At 41.5% G+C, this 20,416-nt stretch overlaps 1 protein-coding gene across 4 annotated transcripts in view; it reads right to left on the bottom strand.

The window, feature by feature from the left end:
• The window catches only part of macc1 (MET transcriptional regulator MACC1), a 90,819-nt gene that overhangs the window by 54,190 nt on the left and 16,213 nt on the right, over positions 1-20,416 (bottom strand). Inside the window, exon 1 of one of the 4 annotated variants that reach the window (XM_068009110.1) lies at positions 19,067-19,085. The exons of the other annotated variants lie outside the window; for them this stretch is intronic. The gene's annotated coding sequence lies outside the window, so the exon portion shown is untranslated. Of the gene's footprint in view, positions 1-19,066; positions 19,086-20,416 lie in introns of those variants that run through there. 4 annotated transcript variants of the gene reach the window in all.

The raw sequence follows: 20,416 nt of genomic DNA, 5'->3' as shown, positions 1-20,416 counted from the left end.
GTCACTGAGCTAGCAATCCAGAGGCCCAGGCTAAAATCCTGGGTGACACTAGTTCAAATCCCACCATGGCAGCTGGTGGAATTTAAAATTAATACATTGAATTAATAAATTTAAAAATCTGCAATTGAAAGTTAATGACAGTAATGATGCCATGAAGATATCAATTATCTCAAAAACCCATCTGGTTCACTAATGTCCTTTAGGGAAGAAAATCTGCCCTCCTTACCTGGTCTGGCCGACAGGTGACTCCAGACCCACAGCAATATGGTTGACTCATAACTGCTCTCTGAAGTGGCGTAGCAAGGCAATAAATCAGTTGTCAAAGGCAATTAGAGATGGACAACAAATGCTGGCCTTGTCAGCAATACCCACATCCCAAGAAAGAATTTTTTTTAAAAAGCTTTATTTTTTAAGTTTCTCGCCCAAGTCTGAGCTCATTCCTATCAAGTTGTTGACTATGAGCCTTCTTAGGCTCCAAGCATGCTGACATTATAACTGGTTCTTTCTCCTTAGAGATTCTCCAGCGCCTGGTTCCACCGGAAATCAAATTGTGGCTGAACTGGAACCTTCAACTGAACATCAGGATCAGGAACACCAAACCCATCTCATCCAGCTCCTGCCAAAACTCCAGATCATTGGCTCAGACTCCAATGACACTCCCACAGGTTGAAACAGGTGGTACTTGCAACTTGGGTGTCCGAGCTTCAACAAACAACTTGTATTTATATTAGCACCCTTAATGTAATAAAATGTCCCAAGGTGCTTCACAGCGGCATTATAAAACAAAATATAACACCGAGCCAGCTACGGAAATATTAGGGCAGATGATCAAAAGCTTAGTCAAACAGGTAGGCTTTAAATAGTGTTTTTTTAAAAAAAGGAGAGTGAGAGGCAGGGAGGTTCAGGAAGCGAATTTCAGTGCTTAGGGCCTAGGCAGCTGAAGGCATGGGGATGCTCAAGGCCAGAACTAGAGGCGGGTGGATATCTTAGGAGGGTATTAGGGCTGGAGGAGGTAAGTGACAGTGCAGATGTAGTTGAAGGCTCACCACAGGGTCAAATACAACACCAAGGTTGCAAACAGTCTGGTTCGGCCTCAGACAGTTGCCATTGAGAAGACTGGAGTCATGGCAAGGGAGTGGAGTTTGTAGCGTGGACCGAAGACAACGGCTTTAGTCTTCCCACTATTTGGATGAAATTTCTGTTCATCCAGTACTGGAATATGGACAAGCAGTCTGACAATTTAGAGACAATGGAGGGGTCAAGAGAAATGATGGCGAGGTAAAGCTGGGGGTCATCAGCATACATGTGGAAACTGACTGTGCTTTTGGATGTTGTCGCCGAGGGGCAGCATGCGGATGGGAAACAGAAGGGGGCCAAGGATAGCTCCTTGTGGGCATGGGAAATAACTGTAGAAAGCCCTGATGGCAATTCTTTGGCTACGATTAGATAGATAAGAATGGAAACAGGGGAGTGCAGTCCCATCAGCTGAATGGCCGTGAAGTGAAGGGCCATTGGAGCAGGATGGCATGATCAGCTGTGTTAAATGTTGTAGACAGGTCGAGAACAAGAAAGAGGGATAGTTTACCTTCGTCACTGTCAAATAGGATGGCATTTGTGACTTGGATAAGAGCCATTTTGGTACTGTGGCAGGGGCAGAAACCTGATTGGAGGGATTCAAACACGGAGTTCTGGGAAAGATAGGTTTGAATTTGGGAGGTAACAAGGACCTTTGGAGAGGAAAGGGAGGGTGGAGATTGGCGGGGGTGGGAATAGCTTGCAAGGATGGAGGGGTCGTTATTTTTTGAGAGGGTTCAATCTATAGTGTCATCTTGTTGCCAGAAAGTTGACTGCCATGGATCTCCACCTGCCTATCCTGCCCTTACGCATTCCACATGGGTTGACTGCATCCAGTCCATTATATCAGTCATCCATTTTCTCCTCTGCTTCCCTCTCCTACATTTTCCATTGATCTTTCCTTCCAATAATTGTCTGTCTACTTTCTGCTCTAATTTATCTCTCTCCCTTTGATATTATGCACCAATTTCCTCTTTACTCCAGCCATTTCCAGCACTTTCTCATTAGTTTTTCTGTCTGTGTAGGATATGTGGAACATCCTCTTATATGTCCACATATGGAGAGGGGTGATGATTGCAGATTTGAAGGAAAGAGGGACAGGACCAGAGAGAAAACGGTTAACATTGTCAGCCAACATGTCTCACAACGCATCCATTTAGACAGCAACTTCCACCTTCATAACATTGCCTGCCGTCATCCCATCTCATACTCAAATTCCACAGAAACCCTTATCTATACTTAGTTACCTCAAGCCTCAATTTCTCAAACACCCTCCAGTCAAGAACTCCACCACCCTGCTGCTGGTTTCAATGCACCCATCACCCCGTCCTTTTCAATCTCTAACTCCCAGCCTCGTAACATTGCAAATTCAAAATGTTCGCCTTCATTTATAAATCCCGCCATGATCTCCACCTCTCCTCCAGCCCTGCACACGTCCTGCATAGTATGCTGACTCTGTTATCCGATGCATCCCTTTGGCATTCTTAATTTGCTGAGTGAATTTTCAGACATCTGGATCCCCCACTTTAGATTGCTTTTGCTAAACTTCTGTGCCTCAATAGCTCCCACTTCACCTTTAAAAGCCTCCTCAAAATTTTCATTTTCAATCGTACTTTTTGTTAACTCTCCCAGTGTTGCACTCTCTATTTGAAGTGTCTTGAGATGTTTTATTACTACCTTCAAATCTCTCCATGAGCTTCCCCAGCTTACTTCTGCAATCTACACTTGCACACATCCCGCAACATCACATTATTCCTCATTTTCTCCATTCGGTCAGTAGTTTTTTTCCCCCCCCCAGGTAGAGCCACTGCACCCATTGTTCTAAACCCCCTCTATTTCACACACTGCTCCCTTAATACTCCTCACTGACCATAGTTTCTCAATGTTTTTCACTTTTGCTTTCATGCTCGCTGTCCACTTTTTCTTCCACTAGATAGAGCTCTATTTGAGAAGCATATAGAAATCCAAGCTGTTGTAAATAATCAGGCAACTTAGAGACAATACACAATTAATGACATGACTGCGATCGTTGCCAAGAGCACTGAGCTGGAGTGTGCTCGATACCATGGAGCAGGCAGCAGTCTACTCTTTAAATACAATGCACAATGTGCAGCAGTACAATTCAGTAGCTGCATAATTAAAAGTTCATATGTTTTAAAAATCACGTTTAAAAGTTCACAAGTAAAACAGAACCTCTCTTCCGCTCTCGCATTTTAAGCATGAAGATGCTCCGCTGGAAGTGCCCATTTACTAGCCTGCTAAAAATCACGTGGAGTGTCGCCCTTTGGAACAATGCTCCCCAGTTTGCTTGGCTGTTTTCCTGTCAGCCAGCTGTGCAACTAAAAACAAATTTTCACTAAGCCTCTCTGCTTGTGGCGTTAATGCTTTCACTCTTGGATTGGGAGATGAAAATTAGAACTGGAATAAGTTCAACTTCAGAGAAAATTGTCATGGTTCATGTAGGTTGATTTTGCATTAGTTGCATCAATGGTACAAGAAAAAGGTAACAGAATTATGGGCTCCAACAACATTAAACAAAATGCTTAATATCGCATAACTTCTTAACTATATACACAAGGATTTTTTTCCTTGAATATCAGTGTACAATTACCAGGAAATGCCTGCATTCTAAACAATCCAAGAAACTAAGAATCACAAGCATTTAAAATTTACCATCATGCTTTTCACATAACTTAAAGACAACAGAGGAGACTGCAACTACAGGGGTGTCTCACTCCTTCGTGTCACGGGGAAGGCCTTTGGTAGGGTCATACTTAAAAGACTCCATTTACTTGCAGACCGAGTGCACCCGGAAGTACAGTGTGGTTTCCGTGCCAGCAGATCTACTGTGGATATGATCTTCTCCATATGCCAGCTACAGGAGATGTGTAGGGAACAGAGTATACACCTTTACCTTACTTTTATAGATCTCACGAAGACATTCGACACCATCAGCAGAACAGGGCTTTACAAGATTTTGGGAAAAATTGGCTGTCCACTATAACTCCTCAGTCTCCACTCCTTCCATGACAACATTCACTGCACTGTATAGTTTGATGGCTCCACTTCTGACAGTTTCAGAGTGAAGAATGGAGTGAAACAGGGTTGTGTCCGAGCCCCCACTCTGTATGGCATCTTCTTCTCCATGCTCTGGCCTGCAGATATGGAAGGAGTCTACTTGCACACTAGGTCAGATGGCAAGTTCTACAATCTAACGAGGCTGAAAACGAAGACAAAAACACATCACGCCCCGATCAGAGAACTCCTCTATGCTGATGCTGCGCTAGTCGCTCACAAGAAAACTCAGCTAAGAGGACTGGTGGACCGTCTCTCCCATGCCTGTAGCTAGTTCTCCTTGACAATAAGTGTCAAGAAAACCGTGGTCATGGGACCAGGCATCACATTTCTGCCCCTGATCACACTAAACAACCCCCCTGCTGGAAGTAGTTAGGAACTTCTGCTATCTTGGGTCCAGTGACAGAATCTGTCCCTTGATGCAGAGCTCGATACACACATAGGAAAAGCAGCTACCACCTTTGGTCGACTTGCAAAAATCACATGGAACAACACCAAGCTGACCCTTAGGACCAAGCTGATGGGTTTTCAGGCCTGTGTTCTCAGCATCTGGCTGTATGGCTGTGAAACATGGGTGACTTAGAGATACCAGGAAAAGCAGCTCAATAATTTTCATCTTCGCTGTTTGCGGCACATTATGGTTATATCCTGGCAGGACAAAAATCACAAATGCAGAAGTCCACTCAAAGGCAAAGCCCTCAAGTGTGTTTGCACTAATCAAACAGAGACAGCTGCAGTGGATCAGACACCGCCAGACAACCAGTGGGGTGCCCAAAGCTCAGCTTCAAGGATGCTTGCAAGTGTGACACAAAGGCCCTAAATCCCAACCATCACACCTGGGAGTCACTAGCTGTTGAAAGAGGGAAAGGGCGACACGCCCTGTGGACTGGTGTGCACTACTACAATGACCAGTTGCTACAACAGCTTGACAACAGGCGCCAATGTCAAAAACAACAACTCACAGCATCACTTGGCAGCCTCATGCGCAGCACTTGTGGCAGAACCTGCCTCTCAATTGGCCTTCACAGCCAAAAGGTGCACCAAAAGAAGACACCCCACCCAAATGGATTGTTTGCTGCGTGTCCACCATTTTTCATAGATGGAAGGATGCCAACCAAGCAAAGCACGAGTTACAACAAAAAATCCAAGCACAACACCAAAACTGAAATTTAAAGAATCACAAAGTTAACTATAAATAGAGTCACTGGGACTAAAACTAGGACCATTATAGTCAGTCTTAAGTCCCACCTTCAGACAACTGGTCTTCACAGTATTATACCCTTCATATGAGATCCGTCATTTTTCACGCTGCATCGGAGACTGATGTCCAGTTACATGCAGAACCTTCCTTGATAATGGAAGCATGGGCAAATGATGAATTTTGCTAGAAGAAACTGATAGTTGTTCAGTTTCTATAAAATAGACCTGGCTCCATGCTTAACATTTTTAAACAGTTATAAAATAATTTGCCACTAATTTTCGTGGGTGTTCTCACAATCTTCTACGATAACTTAGGTAAACAGCCAGGATAAATGGTACAAGTGGTTATTTACACTGTTTTTCCAGGATTTCTAACTTGGAGAAGTGTGGGTTAATAGGGGCAGCCAGCATGAATTTGTTAAAGGCAAATCATGTCTGACTAACCTGACAGTCCTTTCATGAAGTAACAGACAGGATTGATGGAGGTAGTTGTATAAATGGACTTTCAAAAACAATTTGATAAAGTACCACATAGTAAACCTATTTGAAAAATAAAAGCTCAAGGGATTAATAGGACAGTCATAACTTGGCTGCATAATTGGCTGAGGGATAGGACGCAGCTAGATTGGTGAATGGATGTTTTTCTGACTGGAGAGAAGTATGCAGTGGGGTCCCCAAGGTTTTTCTTTTTGGGGGTGGGGGGAGAAGACGGTGTTGGAGCAGTTCAGTATTAGGACCGGCATATATACAAAAATGACCTGGACTTGGGTATAGGGAGTACAATTTCAAAGTTTACAATTGATATAAAACTGATCATAATGATTAGTAAGCAGGATAATAGCAGGCTTTTGGAGCACACAGACAGACTGGTGAAATGGGCAGACATAAGGCACATGCAATTTAATGTAAATAAGTGCGAAGTGATACATTTTGGATGAACACCACGGAGAGGCAGTATAATGTTAAAGGGTACTATTTTGAGCTGAGTGCATATTCACAAATCTTTGAAAGATAGCGAAGATAAGATAGTTAAGAAAACATATGGGATTACTGGCTTTATAAATAGGGCAGATAATACAAAAATTAAGGAAGCCATACTAAATCTATATAAATCTCTGGTTAGGCCTCAGCTAGAGAACGGTGTATTATTTGGCTATCCCTCGCAGGCAAGGCAGATTGTCTTCCATGAGCCCGAAGATGGCTGATGAGGCCGATTTGGGATCTACAGACTTTTATGACATGTAGGACATTTGTTGTCATGTGGGATGTCTGGTCATGCGTGATTAGTTCGGGTCATGGCTTGTTTTTTCCACCGCTCTTACTTTTCCTTTTCATTTGGTCATTGTTAGGAGTGAAACATGGTTGGGTCATCGCCCCTACTCTTTTTTCAATTTTCCTAGCAGCTGGAGTGCAGCTTATTTATCAAATGGACGGTAAACTACTTGTTCTAAGGCGACTCCAATCAAAAACTAAGACCACCCGACTTCAGTCATTGAGCTCCAATACGCTGATGAGACTGCAGTAAGTGCTGTGTCAGAAATGAATCTTCAGAGAATCGTCAATTTATTTAGTGAGGCATATGAGAAGATGGGACTTACACTTAACATTCAGAAGACCAAAGTCCTCCATCAGCAAGCTCCAAATGCACACAACCCAGCCCCATTGATTAGGATTCATGATGAGAACTGTGTACAATTCGGGGCAACACATTTTAAGAAAGATATCAAAGCGTTGGAGATGGCACAGAGGTGATTTACCAGGATGATCCCAGGAATGAGGGCCTGCAATTCTGTGCAGTGATTGGAGAAGCTGGAAATGCTTTCCTTCAAGCAAGTTAGGGTAAGACGTGATGGAGGTATTCAAATTTATGAGGGGTTTTGGTCATTTCTCCCTCGTTTCTTTATTTCCACTGGCAAGTGGGTTGGTAACCAGAGGCCACTGATTTTAAAATAATTGACAAAAGATCAAGGGAGTAAATGAGGAATTTTTTTTTTTTGAGGGTTGACGACATCTGGAATGCATCACTTAAAGGTGCGGTGGAAGCAGATTCCATAGAAAATTTCAAAAGGCAATTATGTATGGACATGACTAACTTTCAGGGTTATTAGGGATAAAGTTGGGGGCGTTGGATTAAATTGGCAACTCTTTCAAAGAGCCAGCACATGCATGATGGATCCAATGGCCACCTTCTGTTCTGTAAAATTCCATAAGTAAATGAATACTGATCTTCCAAAGTTACAGTTGGAGACTGGGGAGCCACAGCAGGAATTTTGCACCACTAGTTAATAGTGCAGAAAAAGTACTAAGCTACCAGGGAGGAGGTTGTTAGTATAGATATCCAGCGTAAACTATCCAATTCAACTTACTAATTTGCTAAATTTTCTCTGGCCCTGCACCAAGATAATTGTGCAGCGTATAAATGTCTAAAGAGGCATTCAATCCAATATTGAGGAAGCCTTTTCTAAACACTATTACACACCATAACTGCTACACTAATGCTTCAGAGCTTTAACATTGCATTTCTTTAAAACCATAGCTTGTTTGTTGCACACCAATGCTAACGTTGTAGTGTAAACACTGCCTGAAAGGAATGAGAGTTTCAAGGCAACATCCAAAGAAATAAATGTCAACCTAAGAATATAGCTTGTCCTGTTTCTGAAATATGTTTTATTATGTGTCTACTATGTAGACTGTTGAAGCAATACTCTCATCTACATCTGTGGTTTGTCCTGCCTCCCCTTGACATTTTACATATGGAATGTTCTTTCGGTTCCTTGCATAGCTTAGATGTCCCACATTGTTTAGGTAAACAAATCAGTCTTCAGTTTTCATTAAGCAAAGTATTTCTTGAAATGCATTAGCGAATCCATTGATTTTAAACATGCTAACTATGGAACTCAATACATCAAAATTTCAGAATGGAAATTAGTGCTGCCTTTTGCACACATGGAAAATAGAACCTCTCAAGTATATGAGTTAACTTCAACAGAAATACTGTACATAAGGATGAGTTTAAAGGACACAGTTACAACCTTACATAAGAATAAAACAATTGGTCAAAAATAAACTGGATTAGATGTAAAAAAAAAATTCAGTGAGAAGAATTCAATGTCTTGCCGCAGAGCTAAATGTACCATGAGTAATATGGCTCGTATTCTTTTTGTTCCAATGGAATCTACCACAATGACACATTAACCACGTCTGTTGCGGACAATTACAAGAATTTGAAAAATGTTGGTTCCAGAATAATGGACAACTAAATCAATAAAGAGGTGTCCTAAGCTTGCTGTTTATCTTTCAGCTTTATTTCCCAGGCTAGACAGTGTGGAACATGCAAAACATTCCATTTTATTTAAATCATTGAACTATCTAGCTTAAAGGTTCCTACACAGAGTTAACTTCCAATAAAATGTAGAATTTGTTTGGTAAGATATTTGATTTGTTAATTAGTGTAACTATCTGCGATGGTTTGCAAATTTGAGTCACACCCCAAAAAGACGAATTCATCAAATTCAATCATATAAAATGCACATCACGTAAAAGGTAGTTACGCTTATAAAATATTGGTGCTCTTTCTCAAGATTTGAGCTGTGAAGTGGCATTATGGACTGTTTAGTGTTTTAAAAACAGACAATTAAGGAATACTGTATATTTGGGTTCGGACAATCAAAATATAGAGCAAACATGTAACAGAAATTTAATATCAGATGACCAAAAATTGGGCTCTACAGACTGACCTTACCAATGCCAGAATGCACTGCAAGGTAAACCTTTTGCCTGTGATATATACATGATTCTCAGAAATGGAGGTGAATTAGGGCTGAATGGAGAACCTTTATATGATTTTGAAAAGTGAAAAAGAAAACAAGCAGAAAGAATGGCCTGCTCCAAGGACACCATGAAAGCTTCCTGAAGGCTGCCATTTACAGGTATCAAGGTACCACTCTCCTCTCTAATTTTCTCTCCCTCGCCCAATAATCAATGCCACAGCTTTCCAACCCCATTACACAATTTAATGAGAGCAGGATTCAAGCTTGTATGTGTTTCTGGTCCAAGGCAATGACCATTAATTCTGTAATACTAGTTTAGAGGTTCAAACAAACATCGGTAGGTGTAGAACATGGGTGTGAAGGAAGAATGTACACTGCCAAAATTTTATGCACCCAAACCAAATACCACAAGCATCAAGTGATTTATTTTCCAGAAACTGCTATGACACCTGTATTTAATTTACAAGCACTTATTCTGTTAAGCCATATTTGTTTTAAAAGTAATGCTTATTCTTAAACCATTTCGGCTAAATGGGATGATTGGTGTATTGATAGCATTAATTCTACTGTCTGGAGATTAGAGTCAATGGTGGGGGGCGCGGGGGGGGGGGGGGTTCATTTCACAATTATTTAATAAACAGAAATAAAATGATGGCAAGACAGATAGCAGCAGGGAGGAAGTAGTATAAGGAAAGATGAACATAGCAATAGTCATAAAGGTCAGGTGATGCAAATATGTAGAAGAACATAAAATGAAACAGATTACAGCATGAGCAAAATGAGCCCAACATCTGGAACGTTCAGCAGGAGGAGGTTGCTTCATTGACATAAATGATGGTGAGGGGGGAGGGGGAAAATGAGTGGGATTAAGACTCAAACGGTCTTGCAAACCAGTGTTTTAAACACAACACATGATGCAACATAGCCAATACTTTGTGCATGCATCATGTACTCATGTGGCTTGCTCAAAAAAACACTCAGGATCCTCAAGCAGAGAGTTGGTGTCCTGTGAGCACCACCAACCCTGCCCCACATAAAATCTCCATTAGTTAAAACTTTCATTGTTAACATTAATCTAAAGCTCTACAAGTCTCAAATTAAACACTGACTTGCATTTGTATAGCATCTTTAATGTAGAAAAAGACCTTCATCAGAAATGTAATCAAACAAAAACAAGAAATGCTGGATTCACTCAGCAGGTCTGGCAGCATCTGTGGAAAGAGAAGCAGAGTTAACGTTTCGGGTCAGTGACCCTTCTTCGGAACCCAACAAAAACTGATTAAGCCAAAGCTAGATATGAGTGGTAACTAAAATCTTCATCAAACAGGTTAGGTTTTACGTAGGGTCTTGCCAATGGTGGGGTGAAGGAAATGGGGGATGCACCAGGGAACAGAGTTGGAAGAACGACAGTTCTGGGAGGGTTAGAGGACTGGAGGAGGTTACAGAGATAGGGAGGGTCAAGACTATGAACACGAGGATAGGAATTCTAAATTAGAGACGTTAGGGGCTGAGAGCCAACGCTGGTCAACACGTACAGTGGTGATAGGTGAGCAGGAGTTAGTGATAGAGAATGACATAGATGTGAGGGAGGGGCATTCATAGTTGCTGGACAATGGAAAGAGCAGAATGCAGCAGAAGCAGCTGAATAGAAGGTCTCAATCTTAGTGGCAAATAAATCTATGAATTCCTCACACTTTGTCGGTGGGGAGGGTGGACAGGGGGTCGAATGTTATGCTTGATTACGAAGGAAAGATGCCAGGTGTTGCCTTTGCTCTCCAGGATGATACTGTAATAGCGCCCAGATTTGGTAGAGGATAGCAAGGCATGATGGTGCTTAATGTGGCCCAGCCAGATATGGTGGTGGATGTCGAATCCAATTGTGCATCAAATATGTTCAATTTTGTGCCTTTCAGTCTGAAAGGAGTGAAGGTGGGGACCTGATCAGGAGGAATTGGCTAGGTTAGAGAAAGTAAAGGTTTTACTGCAGCCGAAAGCAAAAGTGGAGGTGCTGGAATGATTAAGCAGATTGACAGCTGCAGAAGTATCGTGGTGAATGAAGGGCAAAGGCTAGGCAGCTAGAAGTTTGAAAGTGCAATTCTAAGTTACGTGGAGGAGTTTTGCTAGGATGGATGCTGAATAGAGTGCAGTTGGAAGGGTATGAGAGTTGTGAGGAGTGCGAGAAAGTGATCAGAGATGGCCTTCTTTAGATTCAGATGATGGTGGGTGGCTGTGAACATGGAAAAGGGTTTATATGGAAGGAGAGGTTAATGTACGGCACCGAAACAGGATAGGAGAGAGATGTAACGCAAGTTGAAATTGAAATCAGAAGATGAAAGGATTGAAGGTATTTTGGTGAAAAACTGAAGATATCATGGGCGTACTGAGCATGAAGATTGACTAGGAGGATGGGGCAGTGCAGTGAATGGGGCTTTCAATGAGGTAGCAAAAGGTGCCTTGATGGTTCCTTCAGAGACTGTCATAAGAGACAGATAGTGGGTATCTTTGGGCTTGTCCAAGGGAGATTCATAGAAAACAGGAGGAGTAGGCCATTCAGCCCTTCAAGTTTGTTCCGCCATTCAATACGATCATGGCTGATCGTCCAAACTCAGTAACCTGTTCTCGCTTTCTCCCAGTATCCCTTGATCCCATTAGCCCCAAGAACTATATCTAACTCTTTCTTGAATATACTTAATGATTTGGCTTCAACTGCTTTCCGTGGTAGAGAATTCCACACATTCACCACTCTCTGGATGAAGAAATCTCTCCTTATCTCAGTCCTAAATGGCTTACTCCTTATCCTTAGACTGTGACCCCTGGTCCTGGACTCCCCTGTTGGGACTCAAGGTTGCGATGGTGGCAGGAGATTAGGAAGATAGAGGAAGAGTGAAAAAGGTGGGATAGGAAAGGGAAATATAAGGTGACATAGCTAGCTGGCAGGAAGGGATGGAGAGGGGTAAAAATTGACCAAGAGGGGAAGAGGATAAAAAGGAAACTGAAATAATGGGCTGAAACGCAGTACCGTCACCACCACTTACACCATCCCTATTTACCCCAGACAACTGCCTAGATTGGGAAATTGTCACCAACTACTTGCCATTTCCACATGTATCAATTACAAAAGCACCACTTAAACTATGTTAAGTGCGCTGGCTGTTTTGGGCTAGTCAAGCAGTTGTTTGCACATCTCTGTTCAACTCACCTCTGACTGCAATTAGAGTTGTTTGTACTAATTAAAATATGCACCAGCTTCCCCACCACCACCAATCCCCCAGCACTTCTAGAATTCCTGTGTGTCCTTCTGTCAACTTGTTGAGCTCCTTGTTGGTGCGAGGACCCTGGCCCCAACATTTTCCTAAGGACCCGAGCCCCAATGTTTTCTTGGTTCTAGCACCCAATGCATATAGCAGGCAAATCCTGTTGACACCACGCAGTGAGGACTGGACTGTCATTCTGGGCCTGAATGAGAAAGTTCAACTCAAATTGCTGCTTATGATTTCCAGCTCTTTGAAAACCCATCTTAAGTAGACAGTCACATCAATGATTATTCATCATTCCTTTAAAAAGGGACCAAAGCCTTTTGACTTCAATAAGAATTGACACAACTGGACTGTAGTTGTGGCTTCTAAGAGGTTTCAGTTGGGATTGAATATACAGCTTTTCTGGAATCAGAACAGTAACCATTATTGAAACAACAAACAGTACTGAAAGCGTTCAAATTCAGTGCTGAAATCAGCTACAGGGCTTTAAAATAGCAAAAACTTCTTCGGAAGCAAGCTGAGCAAATTTTCCATAAAGAATATATTGAAGGTACAAAATCACCCAACAGAATTGAATTCCTAAAATGTTGAGAGAGGTACTAAAAGTTTTCTGAAAATTGAAGATGTCAACCTTTTTTTGGATTTTAAGGCCCTTGAAGGCTGCAATACTGCAGTAAAATTCTAACACAATAGAACAACTATTAAACAATGGCTCCAATACTAATGGGGAGGTTGCGGAGCACAGCAGTACAGGAAAAACCCGGAAAGACCAGAGACTTGGAGACCCTGGCAATCTTAATGGCAGGGTCCCATTTAAAAATAACAGGAAGTGCTGGAAATACTCAGCCGGTCTGGCAGCATCTGCATAGAAAGAAACACAGAGTCAACGTTCAGGTCTGTGACCCTTCATTAGGATTCATTTAAAAACTTAGCTGTAGACTCCCAGCTGACTTTATCAAGGAAGATGATGCTGCCCAAGTCATGGTGAACGAGGAGGTAGCTGAGACCCAGGATGAGCTAAACATTGATAAAGAGGTATTAGATAAGCTGGCTGAACTTAAAGTTGAATAGTCACCAGGAATGGATGAGATGCATCCAAGGATACTTCAAGAAGTATGGAAGGAAATCGCAGTGGCACTGGCCATTATCTTCCAACCCTCCTTAGATACAGGGGTGGTACCAGAGGAGTGGAGATTTGCAAATGTTACACCTTGTTGGGGCTTAAGGACAAGGCAGAAGCTACAGGCCAGTCAGCTTAACCTTGGTGGTGGAAAAACTTTTAGAAACAATAATTCCAAACAAAATTAATAGTCATGAACAAATATTGATTAGTTAAGGAAAGTCAACATGGATTTCTTAAGGGCAAATAGTGTTTAACTAACTTGGGTTTTTTTGTTGAGTTAAGAGAGAGGGTTGATGTGTTGTACATGGACTTACAAAAGGCATTTGATAAAGTGCCGCATAACATGCTTGTCGGCAAAGTTAGAGCCATGGAATAAAAGGGGCAGTGGCAGCATGGATACAAAATTGGTTAAGCGACAGGAAAGACAGTCGTTCTGAATGGTTGTTTTTCAGACTGGAGGAAAGTATCTAGTGGGATGCCCCAGGTACCCCTGCTTTTCTTGATATATATATTAATGATCTAGACTTGGCTGTACAGGGTACAATTTCAAACTTTGTAGATTACACAGAACTTTTAAGTATTGTGAACTATGAGGCTGAGAGTGATAAACTTCAAGAGGACACAGACAAGCTGGTGAAATCGGTGGACATGTGGCAGATGAAGTTCAATGCAGACAAATCTGAAGTGATTCATTTTGGTAGGAAGAATGTGGAGGGGCAATATAAATTAAAAGGTACAATTCTAAAAGGGGTGCAGGAGCAGAGAGACCTGGGGCTATATGTGCATAAATCATTGAAGATTGTGGGGCAGGTTGAGAAATCGGTTAATAAAGCATACGGGATCCAGGACTTTATAAATAGGGGCAGAGTACAAGACTAGGAAGTTATGAAAAATAAAAACAAGAAATGCTGGAAATACTCAGCAGGTCTGGCAGCATCTGTGGAGACAGAAGCAGAGTTAACGTTTCAGATCAGTGACCCTTCATCAGAACTGGCAAATATTAGAAATGTGAAAGGTTATAAGTAAAGCGGGGGAGGGGCAAGAGATAACAAAGGAGAAGGTGCATATAGGACAAGGTCACAGAGAATAACTGACCAGAAGGTCATGGAGCAAAGGCAAACAATATGTTAATGGTGTGTTGAAAGACAAAGCTCGGGGTCCTGCTTGCGGACTGAGCAGAGGTGTTCGGCAAAGCGGTCACCCAGTCTGCATTTGGTCTCCCCAATGTACAGGAGACCACATTGTGAGCAGCGAATACAGTATATTACATTGAAAGTACAAGTAAATTGCTGCTTCACCTGAAAGGAGTGTTTTGGGCCTGGGATAGTGAGAAGAGAGGAGGTAAATGGGCAGGTATCATACCTCCTGCGATTGCAGGGGAAGGTGCCATGGGAAGGGGACGAGGTGGTGGGGGTAATGGAGGAGTGGACCAGGGTGTCAAGGAGGGAACAATCCCTTCGGAACGCTGACAGGGGAAGGGAGGGGAAGATGTGTTTGGTAGTGGCATCACGCTGGAGGTGGCTGAAATGGTGGAGGATGATCCTTTGGATATGGAGGCTGATGGGGTGGAAAGTGAGGACAAGGAGAACCCTGTCACGGTTCTGGGAGGGAGGGGAAGGGGTGAGGGTAGAGGTGTGGGAAATGGGCCAGACACGGTTGAGGGCCCTGTCAACCACAGTGGGGGGGAATCATCGGTTGAGGAAAAAGGAAGACATATCAGAAGCACTGTCATAAAAGGTAGCATCATCAGAGCAGATGCGTCGGAGACGGAGAAACTGGGAGAATGGAATGGAGTCCTTACAGGAGGCAGGGTGTGGAGAAGTGTGGTCAAGGTAGCTGTGGGAGTCTTTGGGCTTATAATGGATATTAGTAGACAACCTACCCCCAAAGATGGAGATACAGAAGTCGAGGAAGGGAAGTGTCGGAGATGGACCATGTAAAGGTGAGAGAAGGGTGGAAATTAGAAGCAAAGTTGATAAAGTTTTCCAGTTCGGGGCGGGAGCAGGAAACAGCACCAATACAGTCAACAATGTACCGGAAAAAGAGTTGGGGGAGGGGGCCGGAGTAGGACTGGAACAAGGAATGTTCGACATACCCCACAAAAAGACAGGCAACCTGTCTAAAACACTTTCAGTCTCAACTGCAGTAGTGTGTCTAATTCTGGGCATCACACTTTCGGAAGGATGTTAAGGCATTACAGAGTGTGCAAAAAATACTCAAGAATGGTTCCAGGGATGTGGAACTTCAGTTACATGGATAAGTTGTAGAAGCTGGTGTTGTTTTTCTTGGAGAAGATTAAGAGAAGATTTGATAGAGGCGTTCAAGCTCATGGGGAGTCTGGACAGAGCAGATAAGGAGGAACTGTTCACATTGGCCAAAGGATCCAGAATCAGAGGACATCGATAGAAGGTGATTGACAAAAGAAGCAACAGCGATGAGGAAAAGCTTTTTATATGTAGCTGGTAGTTAGGATCTGGAACGCACTGCCTGAGAATGTGGTGGAGGGAGAGTCAATCGAGGCCTTCAAAAGGGAATTGGATAATCCTAGTAGAGAGGTTATATCCCATATACATATTAGGACAGACCGCATATACATTAATTTCAGTATTCAAAAGTACCCAAAGAAAAACTTGTTTAAAATATCAACTTTATTTTTTTAATAATATGAAATGCAAAACTAAACAGGAACTTGAACAGTTCCTGGCATATGTCAGACTGGCACCATGTGTATAAATTAAATTGGCTTCTTGTCATTAAATTAAATCAGCAAGGACAGGGTGATGGATGAGTGGGACTTTGTGGAACTTGGCAACTGCCATCAAGCAAAATGTGAATTCTAATCCTGGCATTGACCCTCATGACGTGTCAGCAATGGCTCAGTCACCACTGACTCAGCAAGTTCTAGGTGTTTTTTTTTTTTAAAACTAATGCTTTCATGGGATGTGGGTGTCGCTGGCAAAGCCAGCATTTGTTGCCCATCCCAAATTGCCCTTGACAACGGAGTGGCTTGCTTGGCCATTTAAGAGGGCAGTTAAGAGTCAACCACATTGTTGTGGGTCTGGAGCCACATGTAGGCCAGACCAGGTAAGAACAGCAGATTTCCTTCCCTAGAAGGATATTAGTGAACCAGATGGGTTTTTACAACAATCACTAACTGTTTCATGGCAGCATTACTGAGACTAGCTTTCAATTCCAGATTTTTATGAATTAATTGAATTTAAATTCCATCAGCTGCCACAGTGGGATTTGAACCTGTGCCCCCCAGGACATTACCTCGATTACTAGTCCAGTGACATTACATCACCATATCCCCTCTCAAGTCCAAATCCAGGATAGAGCATAAAATGAAAGCTGACACAGAGTGCTGCACTGTCAGAGGGGCCATCTTTCAGATGAGATTTTAAACTGAGGTCTTATAGGTCTTCTCAGTTGGACATAAAAGACCCCATGACACTATTTCACAGAGCTGCACAGGAGTTATCCTGTGTCCTGGCCGATATTTATCCCTCAATCAACATCACAAAAATAGATTACCTGGTCATTATCACATTGCTGTTTGTGGGAGCTTGCTGTGCACAAACTGACTGTCATGTTTCCTACATTCCATCACTGGTGGCAGGGCCTTAGGCCACGCCTAGTATCTGGGACCTCCTGCCTAAACTCCTACCATTCCTCTTTCCACATTTCAAAAGTACTAATTGGCTGCAAAGCACTTTGGGATGCCCTGTGGTTATGAAAGGTGCTATATAAATGCAAGGCTTTCTTTTTTCATAGGCTTGACTCCCAATCACACAGCACATCACCATCCATGCTCCAAAAATCACAACAAACATTTATATAGCACCTTGAACACAGAAAATGTCCCACAACACTTTGTGGGGGGGCGTGGGAGACGTGAAAAGATAGATAAAAAGGAAACAAAGCAATGGATGCAAAACTATATTAAGAGAGTTGGAAAGGTTACTGAAAGGTTGGTCAAAGGGGTAGGTTTGAGAAAGATTTTTTTAAAGGTGGAAAGAGAAATGGTAGAGTTTAGGCAGGAGGTCCCAGCTAGGAGTGAGATGGCCTAAGGCCCTGCCACCAATGACGGAATGTAGAAAAGGCCAAGTGTAGAAGGACCAAAGGATGTAGGTGGAAAATTATGCTGAGGGAGCAGGCAACAATGTGAGATAAGTCTGTAGAGGAAGTTGAAGACAATCACATGGATTTAGAATTCAGCGTTGGATGAGCAGAATTTAGTTTAGGACAGGATGCATGCAGTGAATTTTGACAAGATGGAATTAAAGGATGATGGAGAGTGGAGAAGTAGAGGAGGTAAAGCAGGTGATAAAGAAACAAGACAAGACGCTTTGGGAGAGAGGAATGTGTAACTGCATAGCAATAATGTGTGGGTACCTTAAGAAAGGAAAGTTGAAGATGGGAAAAACAAAAGGAATAAAAAGCAGTAGATGGTGTCAATCATGGACCTTAAAACCTTTTGATTGACATTTGCTATATTCTGCAAAGCATATCGTATTGGTTAATGCCAGTGGATGAATTTATCATTGTGGTCTACCTGGATCTGAAGTAGAAAATGTCCCACATGCCAGCTTCAGCAGGGCAAGTTTCACAAACTTGATAATTTTCCTGGCAAAGTGCCAATGTCCTTCTGGCCTAAGTTCTGCTACATCAGTACATCAAATTATAGTCAAAAACATAGATGTGACTTATTAGAAATGGACAGAAATGAACAATATGATAAACAATACTAGAATAGGGAACAGAATGAGGAACAATGGGGAAAAATGCAAAATATCTTACAAAGATTTAATAAATGTAGAATTTGACCTATTCATCATATAACCACAGGAAGTAATTAGGCCGTGTCTGCACTGATTCTTTGGGAAAACAATCTAAAACTAATCCCACTGCCCTGCACTCTCTCCACATTCCTGTATCATTCTCAGCTTCAAACAGTTATCAATTTTCCTTTACAAGACTGAACAGTCTCTACCTCAACCATTCCCTGTGGCAAAGCATTCCATAAACTATCAGCCTAAATATAAACAGACAGAATCATGGAATTTTATTCCCAAAACACTAATTATAGACACAGAACTGTATGTATTCATTTTCCATAAAACAGCAGCCCTGGTCATAGCTATGGAATGCATAGGGCTAGCCCTGACACTTAAAGGCTTGGCAGGCTGAAGATTTATTTTGATACAACTGATTTCCCTATCTGTAGTAAGCAAAGGTTTTCAACAATTATTTTTATAAAAATTGAAGGCCAAGCTCAATTTCAGAGTCTAAGTATAGGTCTTAGATACTTAGACCCATTCCAATTTAGCCTGGCTCAACTTAGGTCCTACAAATTTAATCACTACATCCTGCATGCAAAGAGTTGCAAGCTTTTTATTTTTGTATGCCACTTATATGAGTAGAATAAACCATGTAAGCCAAATAGTTTAAATACATGTTCCAATTATATTACATAAATCCAAATTGCTGATACTAAAATATCTTACTTCTAATTTAGTATTTAGCTAACAATGAGTCAATTACACGAAGAATAGAACTTTCCAAACCTTCAGCTCCAGGACATTGACAGGACGAACTTGTGCACAGGAAACAGAAATGCAATTGCACTGAGTAGCATGGGCTTTGTGGACCAAAGTGCCAAAACTCAAGTCCTCATGTGAGTGATGCTAATGCTGTTTGCTATAAACAGCTTTTTGAGCATTGCCCACATTTGTGTGTTGTTGAATAGTTTGGTTCAGTGTATCATTGATTTAGTTATATGGTAAACTTTTGCATTCACATTGCTGAGGAAATTCTTTTAAATACAAATTAAGCAGAAAAAGAAATTGGAGCATGAGTCATAAACTAAGTGTTTCGGATGTTGATTTTCCTCAGGACACATATCTTACATAGCTTGCAGCTTGATTTTAAAACAGTTTCTTAGTAACAATGAATTTGGCTGTTCAAATAAAAATTTTTATAAAAGGGTTTGAAGCAGATAAAGTACTGAATCAAAGTTAAGTTTGTAGTAGAAAGGTCTTACATAAAGTATTGAATTAGAATACTCATTTCATATTAGAAACCACATTAAATTTTCCAAAATAAAAACAAAGTGCTGGAAGCACTCAGCAGGTCTGGCAGCATCTGTGAAGAGAGAAAAAGTGTTAACATTTTAGGTCTGCAACCTTTATGTATCTTGAATATATTTTATCTGATATTAGGCAAGAAATTCTTCCTTAATGTGGAGATCTAATAAAAAGATTGTTTATACCTCTAGCAGTAATTACAACTCTCCCCAATGCAAAGTGGTTAACAGAATTACAAATGCATATTCTGCATGGTTTAAAGCCTTTAAATTACAACAAAAGTATGATAGCAGAAGCTAATGTTACTTGATTCCTGCCTTATATGGAGTCTTAAGACCAGCAGATTAGTGCCCAACTTTAGAATCAAACTCCAATGAAGTCACTGTGATTTGCCTGAAATTCCATTCTGTTCTAATGAATAAATCACTGCAGATTCCAAAAACGACTCCAAAAGAGAAGAGATGCTATATTATTGGCTTTACACATGCTTGTATTTTAAGAAAGAGGCGGGGTGGGGGTAGAGTTTCTGCTTTGGGGACAATCGGGAAATCCAGCCAAAATGTGCCTGAAATTGCACTAGTTAGATTACAGTTCAAGTTTTCACTCAAAGTCATTTGCATAATCACAAGCATAAAACCTTCAATGAAACAGCACAAATAGTGTAATAGAATGCAATTGTTTTCTTTCCATTAAAAAGCATTCTTTGATGCACTTAAGGTAACATAGTATGATATTAATACAACTGAAAATGAGATCACCAAAAAGCATTTTTAATAAAAGGTGTCCAGTTCACCAGAGTGACTAAAATTAAAATTGCTGAAAATAACTTTT

Source organism: Heterodontus francisci, chromosome 2, assembly GCF_036365525.1.
Source record: "Heterodontus francisci isolate sHetFra1 chromosome 2, sHetFra1.hap1, whole genome shotgun sequence".
NCBI lineage: Eukaryota > Metazoa > Chordata > Chondrichthyes > Heterodontiformes > Heterodontidae > Heterodontus > Heterodontus francisci.
The sequence above is the reverse complement of the archived record's forward strand: the minus strand, read 5'-3'. Positions and strand labels throughout refer to the sequence as shown.